Genomic DNA, 15,426 nt, shown 5'->3' with positions numbered 1-15,426 from the left:
AAAATAAGAACAACCCCAGGTTTCTTTTCAGCACTGTAGCCAGGCTGACAAAGAGCCACAGCTCTACAGAGCCTGCATTCATTCCTATATCTCTCATTGGTGACGACTTCATGAGCTTCTTTAACGATAAAATTATAATTATTAGAGACAAAATTAATCTCCTCCTGCCCTCAATTGGTAATGACTTAACTTCAACCTCCGGAATTTTAAAAACATCTGTCAGGGTTTTTGGACTGCAGTTCCTCTTTGTACCGTGTGGGGTCGCCACCATTCATTTCTGTGTGTCATGTGCTTGTCTTTATTGTTTCATTGGTTGCACCTGTTCCTTGTTTGCTAGCCTTTATAAGCTGCCTGTTTTCTTCTGTTCATTGCTGAGTCTTGAATTGTTGCCGGAGCCCAAGTTTGTGAGTTTTTGAGCCGTCTCTTGAAGTGTCCGTTTTTGTGCCCTTGTCTCGAGTTCCTAAGTTGACTGCCTTTTTGCTCTTTAGCTCTTAAGATCCTTTTACTGTCTGCTTTTCGTATATCCTCTGTTGATCCTGTTTTTGCCCAGACTTTACCTGTTAGTTGTCTGGAGGTATTTTGAGTTTTGTCCTGCCACCTGTTTGCTCTAAAAGTAAAGACTCCTTTTCTAACCCACTCCGAGCCTGAGTCTGCCTACCACGCAGGAGACCGGGGTTCGATTCCCAACGGACCCTGTCAACATCTGTATCTCCTGAAATATATCTAGACTGTTTTACTCCAACTAACTTCAACAATCTCATCGTTTAAGCCATCAACCTGTCTTTCCCGGACCCGATTCCAACTAAACTGTTTAAAGAAGTTTTACCCTTAATTAACACCTCATTATTAAATATGATCAACCTGTCTCTGTTATCTGGCTACATACCACAATCCTTTAAAGTAGCTGTAATAAAACCACTTCTTAAAAAGCATAGTCTTGATCCAGAGGTTTTAGCCAACTATAGGCCGATATCTAACCTACCCTTTCTCGCTAAGAACCTTGAGAAAGCAGTTGCAAAACAGTTATGTGATTTTTTACATAATAGTTTATTTGAGGTTTTTCAATCTGGATTTAGAGTTCATCATAGCACAGAGACGGCACTGGTGAAAGTTACCAATGACCTTCTATTGGCATCAGACAAAGGACTTGTCTCTGTTCTTGTGTTGTTAGACCTCAGTGCTGCTTTCGACACTGTTGCTCATGACATTCTACTACAGACTGGAACATTGTGTTGGCATAAAAGGAACCGCACTAAGCTGGTTCAAGTCCTATTTATCTGAGCGATCTCAATTTGTATGTGTTAACGATAAATCCTCCATGACAGCCAAAGTCAGTCTTGAAGTTCCGCAGGGTTCTGTACTTGGACCGATTCTATTCACCTTATATATGCTTCCTTTGGGCAATATTATAAGGAACCACTCTATAAACTTTCATTGTTATGCGGATGATACCCAATTATATATATCAATGAAACCAATCAATTGGCTAAACTTGAAGAATGCCTTAAGGACATAAAAACTTGGATGTCTAGCAACTTCTTGCAGCGGCACGTGTAATGACAAGAACAAGGAAACGGCCCTGGTCCTGCTGGACACCGGGAAGCCTTTTTGACATTTTCCTGGATTGATCCAAACTTTCTCTTTTTCAACACAACATAATTTCTGTCAAATGTTGTATTTGTACTATGTTGTTTATCCTGTACATACGATATCTATTGCATGTCTGTCCGTCCTGGGAGAGGGATCCCTCCTCAGTTGCTCTCCCTGAGGTTTCTTCCATTTTTCCCCCTTTAATTATGGGGTTTCTTTTAGGAAGTTTTTCCTTGTGCGATGCGAGGGTCTAAGGACAGAGGGTGTCATAACCTGTACAGTCTGTAAAGCACACTGAGACAAATGTATAATTTGTGATATTGGGCTATACAAATAAATTTGATTTGATTTAAAACATGCTAACTGTCACTTAAACTGCTCTGCTCAAAAGACTGGAGCAACGGGTTTCCTTCTACTTATACCATTGAAACGCAGCACAGCAAAAACACTCAACATCAGCTCGTCCACAACCAACAGTCACCAGCAAAGCTAATAAAGCCGCATGCTAAGTACGCATAACAGTACATGACAAGGCACAGACTGCTTTACTTTTGTAAATGTACATGTGTTGATTTGGTTTTTAATCACTGAGCTTCAGTGTTGTGCTCTTTTTGTTGTATGTTTTGTGGCAGCCACACCACCACACTGCCAAGTTAGTGTGTTAGTTATGCTTCACACAGACATAGGGTCTTGTATGCAAACTAATTATCTTTTCTAACCTAGCACCATTACGCTACAGATGTTACGATCATATATATATATATATATATATATATATATATATATATATATATATATATATATATATATATATATATATATATATATATATATATATATATATATATATATATATAGATATATATATATATATATATATATATATATATATATATATATATATATATATATATATATATATATATATATATATATATATATATACACACACACACACACTCTAATTTGCCTTAAACATGCGGAGGGGAAACTCAAACTTCTGTTTTATTTGTTCAGATCTCAACATATGCGCTCATGCTTGCACAAGTGGAACAGGCGAAGGAAGAACAAAGAAACACACATTCTTTACGGCGCGATGAAACTTATATGAGCCTTCAGAACAGTTACAGGTTCTTTGTAGGGTAGGTTTAGCCGATATTGGTGACTGCACCTATACATTATTACATAGTATTGTGATTTCTGTAATAGGACAGACCAGCATTAACTGAAGGAACAATATTAAGCTTCAAAGTTTACGACCCAACCCCCTTTTATGGCCATCATACATTACTGATCAGAGATAGGGAGCAGACACACAGAGACAGAACCAACGTGAAACAAACACACTGATATTGAAAATAAAATGTAACATGTTTTATTAATAGGAAGTTGTGTTTTACCATGATGAGTTTGATTGACATTAGGGTTTGTCAAGATGTTAACTGAATAACACAATCTTCCCTGGTGCTCCTTAAACTCCCAACTATTAAAGAGTGCATTATGCTATTAAAATTTAGTTTAATGGGTAAACTTCAAATAAAGATGTTAGTAACTGATTGTACCTGGTCACACGTGGTCCGCTTTAATTCATACATTGTTGCTCAATATAAAAGTTAGTGTTTCTGAGAGTCGAAGTTAAGTTCCATCACTCTCCTTCACCTTTTGTACCATTTATAATGTATCATTTTGAGTTATTGTTGTAAATATATATTTTTGTATTAATTATAAAATATGCTACAAGCAATTCACGCACTATTGGCTTCTGTCAGACATTATTTTTTCACTTTCTACTGTAGAGTACAGAAAACGTCATCACCAGAAACATGCACACTATCTACAACATTCTGGGGGAATATGTAACAAACCCTGTTAAATGTCTATCTCCCTCTCCCAGCCAGCAAGTTTATTTTCTCCCCTGAGCAAATGTTATCATAAATTCTTAATCACAACCAATGTCACAACACATTGATTCAATCATGAAATGTAATGTGGCAAACCACAGTTTCTATTTTTTGATTACATTTTAATTGTCTTCATAATAAAATTGTCAAGAAGTCTTCTGCTGAGCACGCACAAATTAAAGAACTGCTAAGAGAAAGGTAGTTTTTTTTTTTACTTTTATTCAACTGACGGCTGCCGTTATGTTGGTCCATAACTTTGGTCCAGACTGAATTATGTCAACAAATATGGGATGAATTGAAATGTTATCAAGACATACACAGTCCCAACTATTTGGATGGATTGGCATGAAACTTGGTACAGATATTCAAGGTCCCCAGAATATGAAACCATGAGTGTGTGATCAACACAGACCATGACTTTGCTTTGTACCATGATCAGGTGGACTTTTATACAGCTCTGATTAAAATGACTATTTGGTGGATTACTATGAAATATTGAAGAAACATTCATGTTGCCCTTAGGATAGATTAAAGATTGTTGTGGAAAGCATTGATGTTTTTCATGTCACACGTTGTCACTTGCCAGCATCCTGAGCCATACAACAACACTGCTTTCTTTCAAGACAGGCTGGAGCCGAGTAAAGGCACTGTGAGCCTGCCCATGCCCATGCTCTGATGTCATTTTGTGCTGCATTACCTGCACTGACAAGACTTCCAAGGTAAGTAAAAACCTCAACATAGTTGAGTGTCCCATTCACTATGATTGGTGCACCCGGAGTGGCATTTTTGCACATCCTTTGGGATATTAGTAAATATCAGTAAATATTAGTAAAATAGAATACCACAAATCATTTTAGTTAAGATATTCCTAGTGTGGCGTCTTTGTGGAAGTGATAAATGTTGTCACTACAATATTAATGTAAATATTAGCAGCAATAACATAATAACAACAACAACAGTAATAATCATTATCAAACCTGTTACTCATAGCATCATCATAATGAGCAACAGTGCTCACGTAATTCAAACATGACAACTAAAAAACCTTTAAAAAATGAAACATAATAGGTTACATTGGTTTTGTAAGCCATTGTTTAGAAATCACCTAATTTCTTTCAGAGTTTGACGGTGTGTGAACCCCAGTGATTGCAACATGACTGACAATAATTAGTGTACTCTAAAACTTTAAAGTAAAGTTTCTTGTTAAATCATAACGTCTTGTTTTCTGTTTTTGTAAGTTGACCTCTGGGTGTTTGGAGATATTTGAAGGCCAACACATCCTCACTCCGAACTCATCAAAAACGACAGCTTGGTCAGTGCCCCTACGCTAGGTACCCCTCTAGATAAAGAAACCATTGTTGAATAATTGTGTAGTAATGCAATTACATAACAACTTTGTGGTAAGAATAGTTGTTGAATTGTGTGTGGTACTCGCTGGTAGATGCTGTGCAAGATGAACAGAAACAATGTCTTTTATTTTTTATACTTTCAAATCCAAAAGAAATGTGTAAATTAATGAAAGATTCTGTCAACATGCTGTTTTCCGACGCAAATAAATGGTCTCTGCTGAAGAGACAGCGGGAATACAAAATGATAAAGAACACATTGAGAGCAGCCAAGACAGATGGAGAGAAAGATGCAAATGCCATTCCTATCAGAGTGACTATTTGTATAAATGTACAAGCCCTTGCTTCCTGTTTGATATGAAATGACTTTTCTTAACTAAAGATCAGGTACGTTTCTGTCCAGTCCCTTTCAATAGAGGCGATTAAGATTGAAGTCTGATTTGCCACAGGGAGGAGAGTGAACAGCTTTCTTTTTTCACTGAGCAAATGTATTGAAGTCTTCCTTGACAAAGCAAGGTCACTATACAGCTATTTTTAAATTATTATTATTTCCAAAAAGTCTATTTCACTTCTCCATAACTGTAATAATGTCAACAAAATGTGTGTTGTATATCTCACAATATCTATCCAGTTGATATACAAATCGGTTAGGTTAAATTATCACATAGAATACCAGTTAGATAAAAATGATGAAAAAGTAACAAGAAACACTATCATCATTTATATCTCTTAAGATATAAAGGTAAATCAAGGATGGATATATTTAAAGAAGTAATCTTTTATTTAAAATAACATTTATTCAGGGTTCCCCGGTAGCTCACTGGGTAGAGCGCACACTGGCCCTAGATCCTGCGCTGCATGTCATCCCCTGCCTTTCCTGTCTCTCTCATGCTAGTCTGATAGATTAGAAATGGCAAAAAAAAAAGGTTTAGTTTGTGCAAAATAGTCACAAGTAATTGTTTAACTTAAGAGACTTTCAGACTACACCAAAGACAACCATGAGGAGTACAGAGGACTCTTAGAGAGCTTTGTAAAGTGATGCAACAACAATCATCTGAAGCTTAATATCAGTAAGACCAAAGAGCTGGTGGTGGACTACCGGAGCACCAGGAGGCCCCCTGTGCCAGGAGGCGAACAGACACCTCTCCAGGTACCAGTCCACACTCCGTAATTGGTACATTTGGCGACTTGAACTGCTGGTTCCCAAGCCAAGTCCTTACAGACTTAGCTACTGCCACCCAGCAAATTCTAAAATGTGAGATGATTGCTGCTAAATGTTTCACCTGATGACATGGCCTGAGGACAGCCAGTGAAACCTGAAAAAGAACTCTGTATTGAATTCTTTATGTAATTGCTTTTTTTTGTGTATAGCAGTCAATGGTTAGTAGGGTTAGGATTTGATTTGTCAAAACCAGACTAATATACTTTATTTGATTTGTAAAAAATGTAACGCTTGTACATTCTCACTACTTTCAGAAATAGTTGGATCTGTCCTTTACAATGAAGACCACTATTCTGTCAATACATGCTAAGTATATTATATGTATATTCCTTTGTAAGCATAGCAGCCATTCAAAATGTGTTCAGTGATCTGCTCTGTGGTGTGGGGCAAACCAACGAGGAACCTGAGTAGTATGAAACCAGACAGAAAGGCTAATGGTGCGTTCACACCGGGCACAAAGCGAATTTCCGCCTCGAGTTTGACCGCAGCATTTATTCACTTTGGCCCTGATCTGGCGTTGGGGGTATGGCTTCAACTGAGAGGGGTGTTGAAATATGAGTGAAAGCAAAACAAAGAAGGCTGAGGACCTTCCTCAATCATGTTGCCTTTAGGAAACATAGGTACCTCGAGAAGTATGATTCAACATATGGTGTTCTATACACCATATTCCCATGATTGGCAGTAAAAAACTGACTTTCTTATAAATGTGCTCACATAGAACCTCTCTCTGTATATAATAATGTTTGGTAATAACTAACTTTAGGATATTTGTATCACCTTTCATAGAGTTAGTTTACATGTCAAGCAATTAAAAAAAAAATGAATTGCATGCTTTCTGATTAATTAATCGCATATATCAATATTTGCTGTGAGAAGCATCTCAAAATATTTAAATGGCTTTGGAAGATCAATCAATCAAGTGAATCAATGAGTAGGCATTATAAACTTAAAGGTCAATACTATTTCTCCAATATCTTGTCTGTCACAATTATATTAGACGACACAGACCATCAGTTTGGCATAAAGTACAATATCAAATCTGGCATAACATCTTTCATTGCACAATAAACAATATCTTGTGTCATTTGACGGCACCTGTAAAGCCTCCGTTAACCCCCTGTCCTCTACCACCTGCAGTCCATTGCAATACATTTCGCGATTGAGTTGTTAATCAAAAATCTAATTAACCTGTCATAGGTAGACCGACTCATTCTGCTTCTGAATGCCTGATCGAGAGTGCCTTGACGAGACTGGTCGCTCACTTTAGCATCAGCGGTGGTGCTAGCTAGCTCCGAGCTAGCTGCTAAGTGCTTTGCGTTGAGGTGATATTTCACTTCACTTGAAGTTCGCTTGAAGTTCTTCGATGGTACAAAAATTATTTGCTGCAGGAAATGCACAGAACGGTGCATCAACAGTTCCATCCGGGAGTTTTTTAAATGTAAACTTTCCATTCACTGGGCCAAGTAACGTTTTCTCATCCGCTTCCATCATGATGACGAGGTTACTGTGGCCGCGTCGCGTCGGTGGACGTAAAGGGTCAAGGGGCATCTAAGAGTGCGATTATTCTGCGTTTATTTTTTTGTTGCTTTATTTTTTCTGTGATTAATTAATCGAAATAAACAAACTAATTTGACAGCCCTAGTCATAACCTTTGCAGTCCTCATTGTGGTTTGCGTCTTTGCACATGTCTTAAGTAATAACTTACATGATCTTTGTTAGTTATGCGTACATTGAATCAATTCAGTAATCGAATAATGTAAAGTGATGTTTGTTTATTCCAGGAGCAACTGAAAAAAGACTTTCTTCAGAGACTACTGACTAAAGTTTCCAAGCTCACGTAAAGGCTGCACCTAGATGTGGACTATTTGCAGTTTATAGTGAACCAGGAGATGGTTCTCTTTGGGTTGTTGATCGGCCAGGTTGAGATGCCACAGGATGTCGTCAATGCTATGAATGACCTGTCATGATAATGGATAGGGGGGCACTGGCCCAAAAAAGGTTGAGAACCACTGATCTAGACTAAGTGTGATGATGACAGTAACGGGTCCATAGCTAAACCTGTTGTGGGGTGTAAAGGTCCTTTCAAAGGATCTATATTTTTTGTTATTTCTTATAACACGTAGCAACAATGACTGGTGTGAATAAGCTTGTATTTAAACACATTTATAGGTCTGAAAAATGCTTTTATTTCTTTGTGCTGAATGATATTCTCTGCTGCAGATCATGGGTTAGGGTTAGGGTTAGGGTTATAACGTCTGCATAACTTGAAGACACACGTTGGGTACGTCCGGTAATTTTGAACATGCTCAAAACATCAGCGTTCAACAACGCACCCCAGCGTAACACAGCGAGCTCTTAACGAATACTACTTATACCTTACCTTATATCAGGGGTTCCCAAACTTCTGTGGCCAAGGCACACCAAAGACCAAGCCAAAATCTCAATGCACACCTGTGTTCATATCCGGGCAAAATCCCCTCTATAACACATAGTGTCATTGTTATCACTCTGTGAACATTTATTTATTTAGTCCTTGTAAACTAGCTACTCTCCTTCACACTAGCAGAGACCAGACTACCAGCGTGTTGCCGATATTTTGTATACGCCATATTTGTGTATACGTTATGCATTTGTTGGGTATTCGTCTGATACATTGTGTATTAGTAAGTGATACGATATCAATAGATTAGACATGCGTATCTGTATATGTATTTAGACAAATTTTCGTATGTGCCGGAATACGTTTCTGTCATACGGATATGTGTGAAAGGGCCTTTAATTCAAATTGCAGTGAACTTGCTAACTAATATCAAGGTGATTCCTCAAACTATTAAAAATGCAATATATGTACAGCATATAATACATTACATATGCATTATGTATGAAGTTGGACCATAAAATAACCCTTTTGATAGGTGAACTGTTTAAAATCCGCACAAGGGTAGTATTACTTTGGCCAGATTGATTAAAAAACATCAAATATCTGATATTATGTTGATACTTGCCTCAACATAGTATCAGTTTTGTTCACATGTTGATCTACTTACCCTTAAAGTGTTTCTTTATGTCCCCTGCTTTATATATGCTATATCTTTATTTTTATATGTAGGAAATGGAGGATGCAGATCTTGATCTCAACACTGCCGTGAGCCAGATGCAAGCAGCGCTGGAGGGATTCTTCTCCCTGTTGAGGGTCCACTCTGTGAGCAGGGGGGCACGCCTTCTGGCCACGACTGATGTTACAACCATCTGAGTCCTTCGGCCGAGACTTTAATTTATCCGTCTTAAACTATGTACTAAATCATTTACCCTTTAATACAAACATTATGTGTCTCAAGGGTTTAACCAGTTTAACACATTTACTGAGTATTTTAAATTATGTGTTGTGTCATAACTGAAGCCACATGGTGCAAAATGTTGGTGAGACACCATGATGATTGATAAGCTAGTTATCTATAAATTATGGAATGAAATTAATAAATCTTATGAAACAAACAATTTAATGCAAGATTTACTTCCAAACCTGTATTTGTCTTTTAGAAAGGGTCAACATCACTGCCATTAAAAAATACGATGTTCTTAAGCTTAACTTAAATAATATCTCTTTCCAAATATGGCAAGATCTTGGAACGTAGTATTACTAAGAAATGTGTATCTTTAATCAGAACATGTAGTCGTAAAACAGTAGCAGTAAACAGTTAACAGTTAACTACCTTGTTGATGCTGGAGTAAGCATCTGGATTACTTGTATTAAATACATTTGGAGCAAGTCACATACAGAGGAGGCGTTTTCCTGCTTGCTTTAAACCAGGGGTCACCAACCTTTTTGATACTGAGAGCTACTTCAAAGGTACTGAGTAATACGAAGGGCTACTTGTTTGACACAAACTTCCTGAATAACATAGTTGCACAGGTCACATTTAATGATATTATCATTAATAATAATCCTAATAAATAGTCATATATGTGAAGAGACTGTCTGATCACATATTAATGTTAATTATCCCTCACAATGATTATTAACAATGATTTATGGTAGGAAACACAGATATATTTAAACATGCAACATTATTTATTTATGTTCTCAATCTATTTCAATTATTTGAAAGTCAGACTCACATCTCTGATATTTTTGTAAATATCTTTATTGACAGTTTTGTATGAATGAGCACATTTGTAGCATTTTGTTCAAAATCACACCTGTTATATTTTAGTACAAAATATCACTTCTGTAAAAAAAATAAGGAAATCATTAACTGTCACATCTTCACATCATATCCTGTTTGTACAAACACTAACTTTGTAACATCGGAGAGTGGAGATGACATCAGAACCTTTCTTCTCGTCTTTGAACAGTGTTTTCAATAACATAATTGCACCTTTCAAGACCTCTCCGTCCGAAAAGGCTTTCTTGTTCTTTATTTAATAATGTGAAGTTCTAAATGAAGCTTCCGCTGCTTCCTGTGACTTGTTCACCGGCCTCGTGAAAACAGATGCTGCTGCCCAAAGCTGCCTTTAACTCTCGGCTTGTTCTGCCCGCAGTGCTGCAGGTGGGTAGTTAGTTAGTTAGCATGGTAGCTTCTGTGACACGAACCGAAGTGTCTCCACAATGTGCCGCTTTGCCGTGGCCCCGCAAATGAGACATACACACTTTTCTTTCACTGTTGTAAAAAATAATTCTTCCTCCCAATCATTTTGAAAATAGTTTGTTTTCTTTTACTTTTCTGCCATGTTTATCGTAAAGAACGCACCTAGCGCCCCATCGTAGCTGCTCCCGCTAGCTTGTCTCAGCGAAAAGGGAAATGGAGATTTAGCTTACAGGGTCAGAGTTCATATACACATAAAACATTTTGTTTTTTTAAATTCTATATTCAATATTGAAAAGAAAACAAGAAAACAATTAAATACACATTTTAGACAGAGCTTCATGGTGACTAGTGCTATTTTTAGAACATGATTGGTCACCCGCAGAGCAGGGTCCAGGGGGTCCGTGGAGGTACTGCAGGGGGGGGTTGCAAAATTGTAGATAGAGCAATACAAAAATAAATTAGTATTTTTATTTGTATATAAAAAAAAAATGCTTTGCTTTGCGCATTCACATTCACATTCTCTCCTCCGCTGTACTTTGCGAAGGGCGGCGACACACACCTACAGTCAGAGACAGAGTGGAGGACTTTAGTGAACTAAAATTTGCACCACGCCCCTCCCCCCACAGACCTCTTCAAGCCTCCTCTACACAATATATACAGTAGGGGGTCCCTGCACCACGCTACACCAGTTTGGTAGTAGTGTCTCTGTCAAGGTGCAAGGTGGCCTCATATTTCTGAAGAATGGTGCAAACTGTTGTATTGCCAAAACTGTGAAATCCTTGCATTTCCTGAGGCCAAGTTGGATCAAATACTAAGAAATGATCACATGACTTGAGGGAGTCATATCTGATTTCAAACTCTTCAATTAACCCCCTGAGTAAGTTAGTCATGTCCCTGTCAGCATCAGCATTAGAAACAGTGTGTGTCCTGTAGTGGCCTTCACCATCAAGCAGGAGTGTGAACTGTCCAATGTCCGTCCATGCACACGGCGACCAACTTTGTTGTCCAGTCATCCAAGCCTGCCTCCTGGAAAAGCTTCACAAGTCCGTCTGTTATGGCCTGCATGTTTCCTTCAGCACCAAGTTCAATCAGTCCAAGAAAGTCCGACGTAAACTCTCCGTTGCTGGACATGATGTAAACGATCTCCTGCTCAGTTTTTGTGATGTCCTCAGATCCATCAAAAAGCAGCCCCCAAAATTCAGCAGACTGCAACTTGAGTCTAGTCTCCCCACTGATAGTTTGCGCGAGGGTCTGCATTATCCGTGTCCCCCTTCATGTGAGTGTTTTGCGCATCCGAGATTTACTCCTAGCCGCTTCAGTAAAGGAATATCCTCAGCACAGGAAGACATGGGACGTGTATGTTTAGCTTTATGAAAGGCGAGGAGAAAAATATTACACAGGGCTTGCCGTTGTTCTTCATTCAGCTTGTTTCGCCATCTAGCAAGTGGGTGGCTGGATAGTTCTTCTTTGCTAGCTTGTTTATTAGCGATAGCTTGTTCCACATTAACGTGCTCCTTGCTCTTTCCATGTTTTTCAAACAAAGGGTGGTTGAAATTCTTCGAGCCTGTATAAAACTTACCTGTTTCGTCTGCTGTGGATACGAGCAGCATATTTTGCACCACATTTCGGTGAACTCATCATTAGCATCCAGCCACGGCACGTCTTGGAGCCACTTTTCAGAAGAAAATATTTTCTTCTGCTCCGGCTCGGTTTGCTGTTTTTTTTAATGTGGCCAAACGCCAAAGTAGCTTCTTCATGTCTTTTGTTTTTTTCACATGTCTAGTAGTCTACTCCATTGAGTGTTGGCAAGAAACACATGTAAACAAAATATGTGTTGTTTTGATGACCTATCATGTAGGAAAAGGCGCGTAGTGACGTTACACAATCCAGATTTTTGCCGCGCATGCGTACCTGCGTACCAGTTATGTGCACCCCTGTGTGTATATATATATATACACTTATTGTGATTATGGCCTTGTACAGTCAAACATGTTTTGCTAGAGCTGGCCTCTGATTTTAAAACACAAAGGACCCTATCAAATAATACCTATTACTATCATAAGGACTTTTCAGGGAGAATAAAACATTCAAAACCAGTGTTACACAAACTAAACTACAGGTGGCAGCTGGCTCTGTTTCAATAAATATAAGTAAAAAAGATTTATTAGCAGGAAATCAAAAACCATATACCCACCTTCAGTTTCATTAAGGAAGTCCTTGCGGTCACCTGATGCCTGCTAGTCCCTTTGTCACTCAGTTGAGGATGAATGCCATGCCTTGACAAACTATGCATTGACCTATGATGAGATAAAATCAAGGTGTAAATTGTATCACCCTTTATTATGAAATTGTCCAGCAACTAAGTGATTATTGTTCTAAAAATGAAATGGTCTTTCTTGTTTTGCTCACCTTTAAATCTTCCCCAGGAACATCTGGGTACTGCGGGGTTTAGTGAAAGAAGGCCGCACAGCTGCAGCCCTTCCCTTAGTTGTTCCAACCAAGGTTGCAACCTCAGCTCTGCGTGGAGTATGATGCCGCGACAACAGAAGAAAGAAAAACTAATTCCTTCAAAACCATACTCATGTATTATATTTTCCTATACAAACAGAAATACATGTCCTATCATACTGAGCAATGGACTCCTTGTTTTGAACAGAGATAGCTCCAGTTTCGGGCCACCTTGTGCCAAACTAACATCTAACATCTCTCCAACAGTCCTACACAGTTTGAGCATGAATGTATTACTTCTGTTAGAAAACATTTATCAAAAAGGTACAGTTTGTCCTTACTTGCATAGAAGTAAACACACCTCTAAAGGCCACTGTCAAAGTCAGAGAGTATCGTGGGCTCTTCGGATATACAGAAGTACAAACAGCATTTACTTTGATGCTCAAGTAGTAATTTATTATTGTGTTGTTGTGGCCTTATAATCTCTGACAGCACAACAATGAACTACTAGCTAATTACTTTGTACCGGAATAGATTAATTAGAAGTTCAAAGGGAATATAAATATAAACATTGTCTGAACATATTTCTATGTAGCCCTCCAGAGAGTTGTAGTTGGGTTGTTTAAGTCAAACTGCCATGACTCTAAATGACTCTACATGAATGGGGTTATATTCACTTTTTTATGGACATTATGGAAAAACTAAAACCCAATTAACAGCATAACACACAACTCAAGGACAGATGTCCTGCGATAAGTTGTGTATATTACAGATAAAAGTGTACATTTCTTTCATTAACCTTTGGTTAGCTGCCCTTTAACCAAAGTATGACAGACATAATTCATAAGCTGAAATCTAAAATGAACAAGTTTCTAATGATATCAGATTTTCCACTTGCTTTATAAGAGTATATAAAAATGCAAATATGTTCATATTTGACTACCTGTGAGAAAAAAATGTTATGTTGCCACCGTAGAAGGCCTCTCTGCAGAATGTTTGTTCTTGAGATTTGGATATTGAACTGTTTCTCTACGTCAACCCTTCGACAAATGGTGAAAATGTTGATTTGAAGTGTCTGGAAGGAATACCAGTGCAGATTCAAGTTCAAGTTCTTCTGATTTTGGGTAATGATCAGTGACAGATAGTACATCTGTCTTGATATCACTCTTGATCAGCCTTGCTGCGGTCTCGATTATGGTTTTCTTTTGTGCCTCTTCATCTCCTTCTCGCTGTGCACCTTTGTAGTAAGCCCGGAGTATGTGTGATGTGCTCTCCCTGAATGTAACTATGTCATTTAGACCCTCTCCTGCAGCAATATAAATGGAGTCCCCGTATCTTTCTTTCATTTTGTTCTTCAGATAGTAGTTGGTGTATGGAAGAGAATTTTCACCAGTAAGAAACTCCTCCATTTTGCCCCGAAGGTACGAAACAGTCATCTGTTTCTCATCATTCATCACAAGATACGAACACATTCTGGAGAATGCCTGCTCTTGATCACCATCTCTCGGACAGATTTGCTACTTGTTGATTCTGGTCCATCACGTAAGTGCACTGGTACATCACGCCCAGTGCGGAAATGGACACTTCACTGATGCAGTGTAACGGACATAACATTACAGATGAAGTTTCACATTCAAAGATCATTGCCTTTCGAGAGGGGATATATTATATATGGGCAATTTATTGATTTTAAGCCTTTTGTTGCAATTTGTTGTGGGTCAGGTGGTTGTTTGTCATAAATTGACCTGTCTATATAGGTGTTGTTGCTATGTGAACAGCTGCTATGCATCAGCTTTTGTTCTTGACCTCCAGGCCTGACCATTCCAAAAAAGAATCTGTCCTGGGGAGTATGTTCTTAATTAGGCTCTCTTCCCTTGAGGCTCGCTGGACATAATCTGCAAATCCCTGCATTGGGTTCGGGGAAACCACTACCGGGGGGGCAAATTGGCACATCTACTTTATCCCTTGGTTAATGGCAATTATAACATTAACTGCACTCCATGGACAGCCAGTTGTAATGCCTATCTGAAGAGGTGTTGGATGAATGAGCAGTATACATATTTCACTATGTCGATGAACGTTTGGGGGGGGGCTGTAATTCCTGTTCTGATCATGACATTGTGAGTTAGAGTCCCAAATGCATGCCCTCTTTTAATGCAGAATACACAATTGTTTATGAATACCTCATATATGGTGGGGAGGAGGGGAATATACCTCCATATTGATGGAAACACACACAAACAACATCAGCACCAATTCCTCAGTCTCTCACAAACACACAGAGAGCAAGGGTAATTGTTATGCAGCTATTTTCTTGATTTTATGAATTG

The 15,426-nt window shown here is 38.4% G+C and overlaps 2 long non-coding RNA genes across 4 annotated transcripts in view; one reads left to right on the top strand and one right to left on the bottom strand.

The window, feature by feature from the left end:
* Nucleotides 1-15,426, bottom strand: part of LOC115028187 (uncharacterized) — a 62,295-nt gene that overhangs the window by 46,485 nt on the left and 384 nt on the right. The window contains exons 2-3 of one of the 2 annotated variants that reach the window (XR_003834534.1): nt 13,058-13,165; nt 12,843-12,945 (exon numbers count right to left, since the gene is read on the bottom strand). This is a non-coding gene — a long non-coding RNA (uncharacterized LOC115028187). Of the gene's footprint in view, nt 1-12,601; nt 12,946-13,057; nt 13,166-15,426 lie in introns of those variants that run through there. The other variant, XR_003834538.1, reaches the window with a different exon arrangement.
* LOC115028179 (uncharacterized) lies at nt 377-9,557 on the top strand. Of its 2 annotated transcripts, none has more exons than XR_003834531.1 (4): nt 377-404; nt 4,119-4,210; nt 4,730-4,803; nt 9,169-9,557. It is a non-coding gene; the product is annotated as an uncharacterized LOC115028179 (long non-coding RNA). The 2 variants fall into 2 exon arrangements; XR_003834532.1 differs by having other exon boundaries at nt 4,730-4,822.

Source organism: Cottoperca gobio, chromosome 3 (assembly GCF_900634415.1).
Source record: "Cottoperca gobio chromosome 3, fCotGob3.1, whole genome shotgun sequence".
Classification (NCBI taxonomy): domain Eukaryota; kingdom Metazoa; phylum Chordata; class Actinopteri; order Perciformes; family Bovichtidae; genus Cottoperca; species Cottoperca gobio.
Note: the sequence above shows the minus strand (reverse complement) of the source record. Positions and strands in the feature narration are given on the sequence as shown.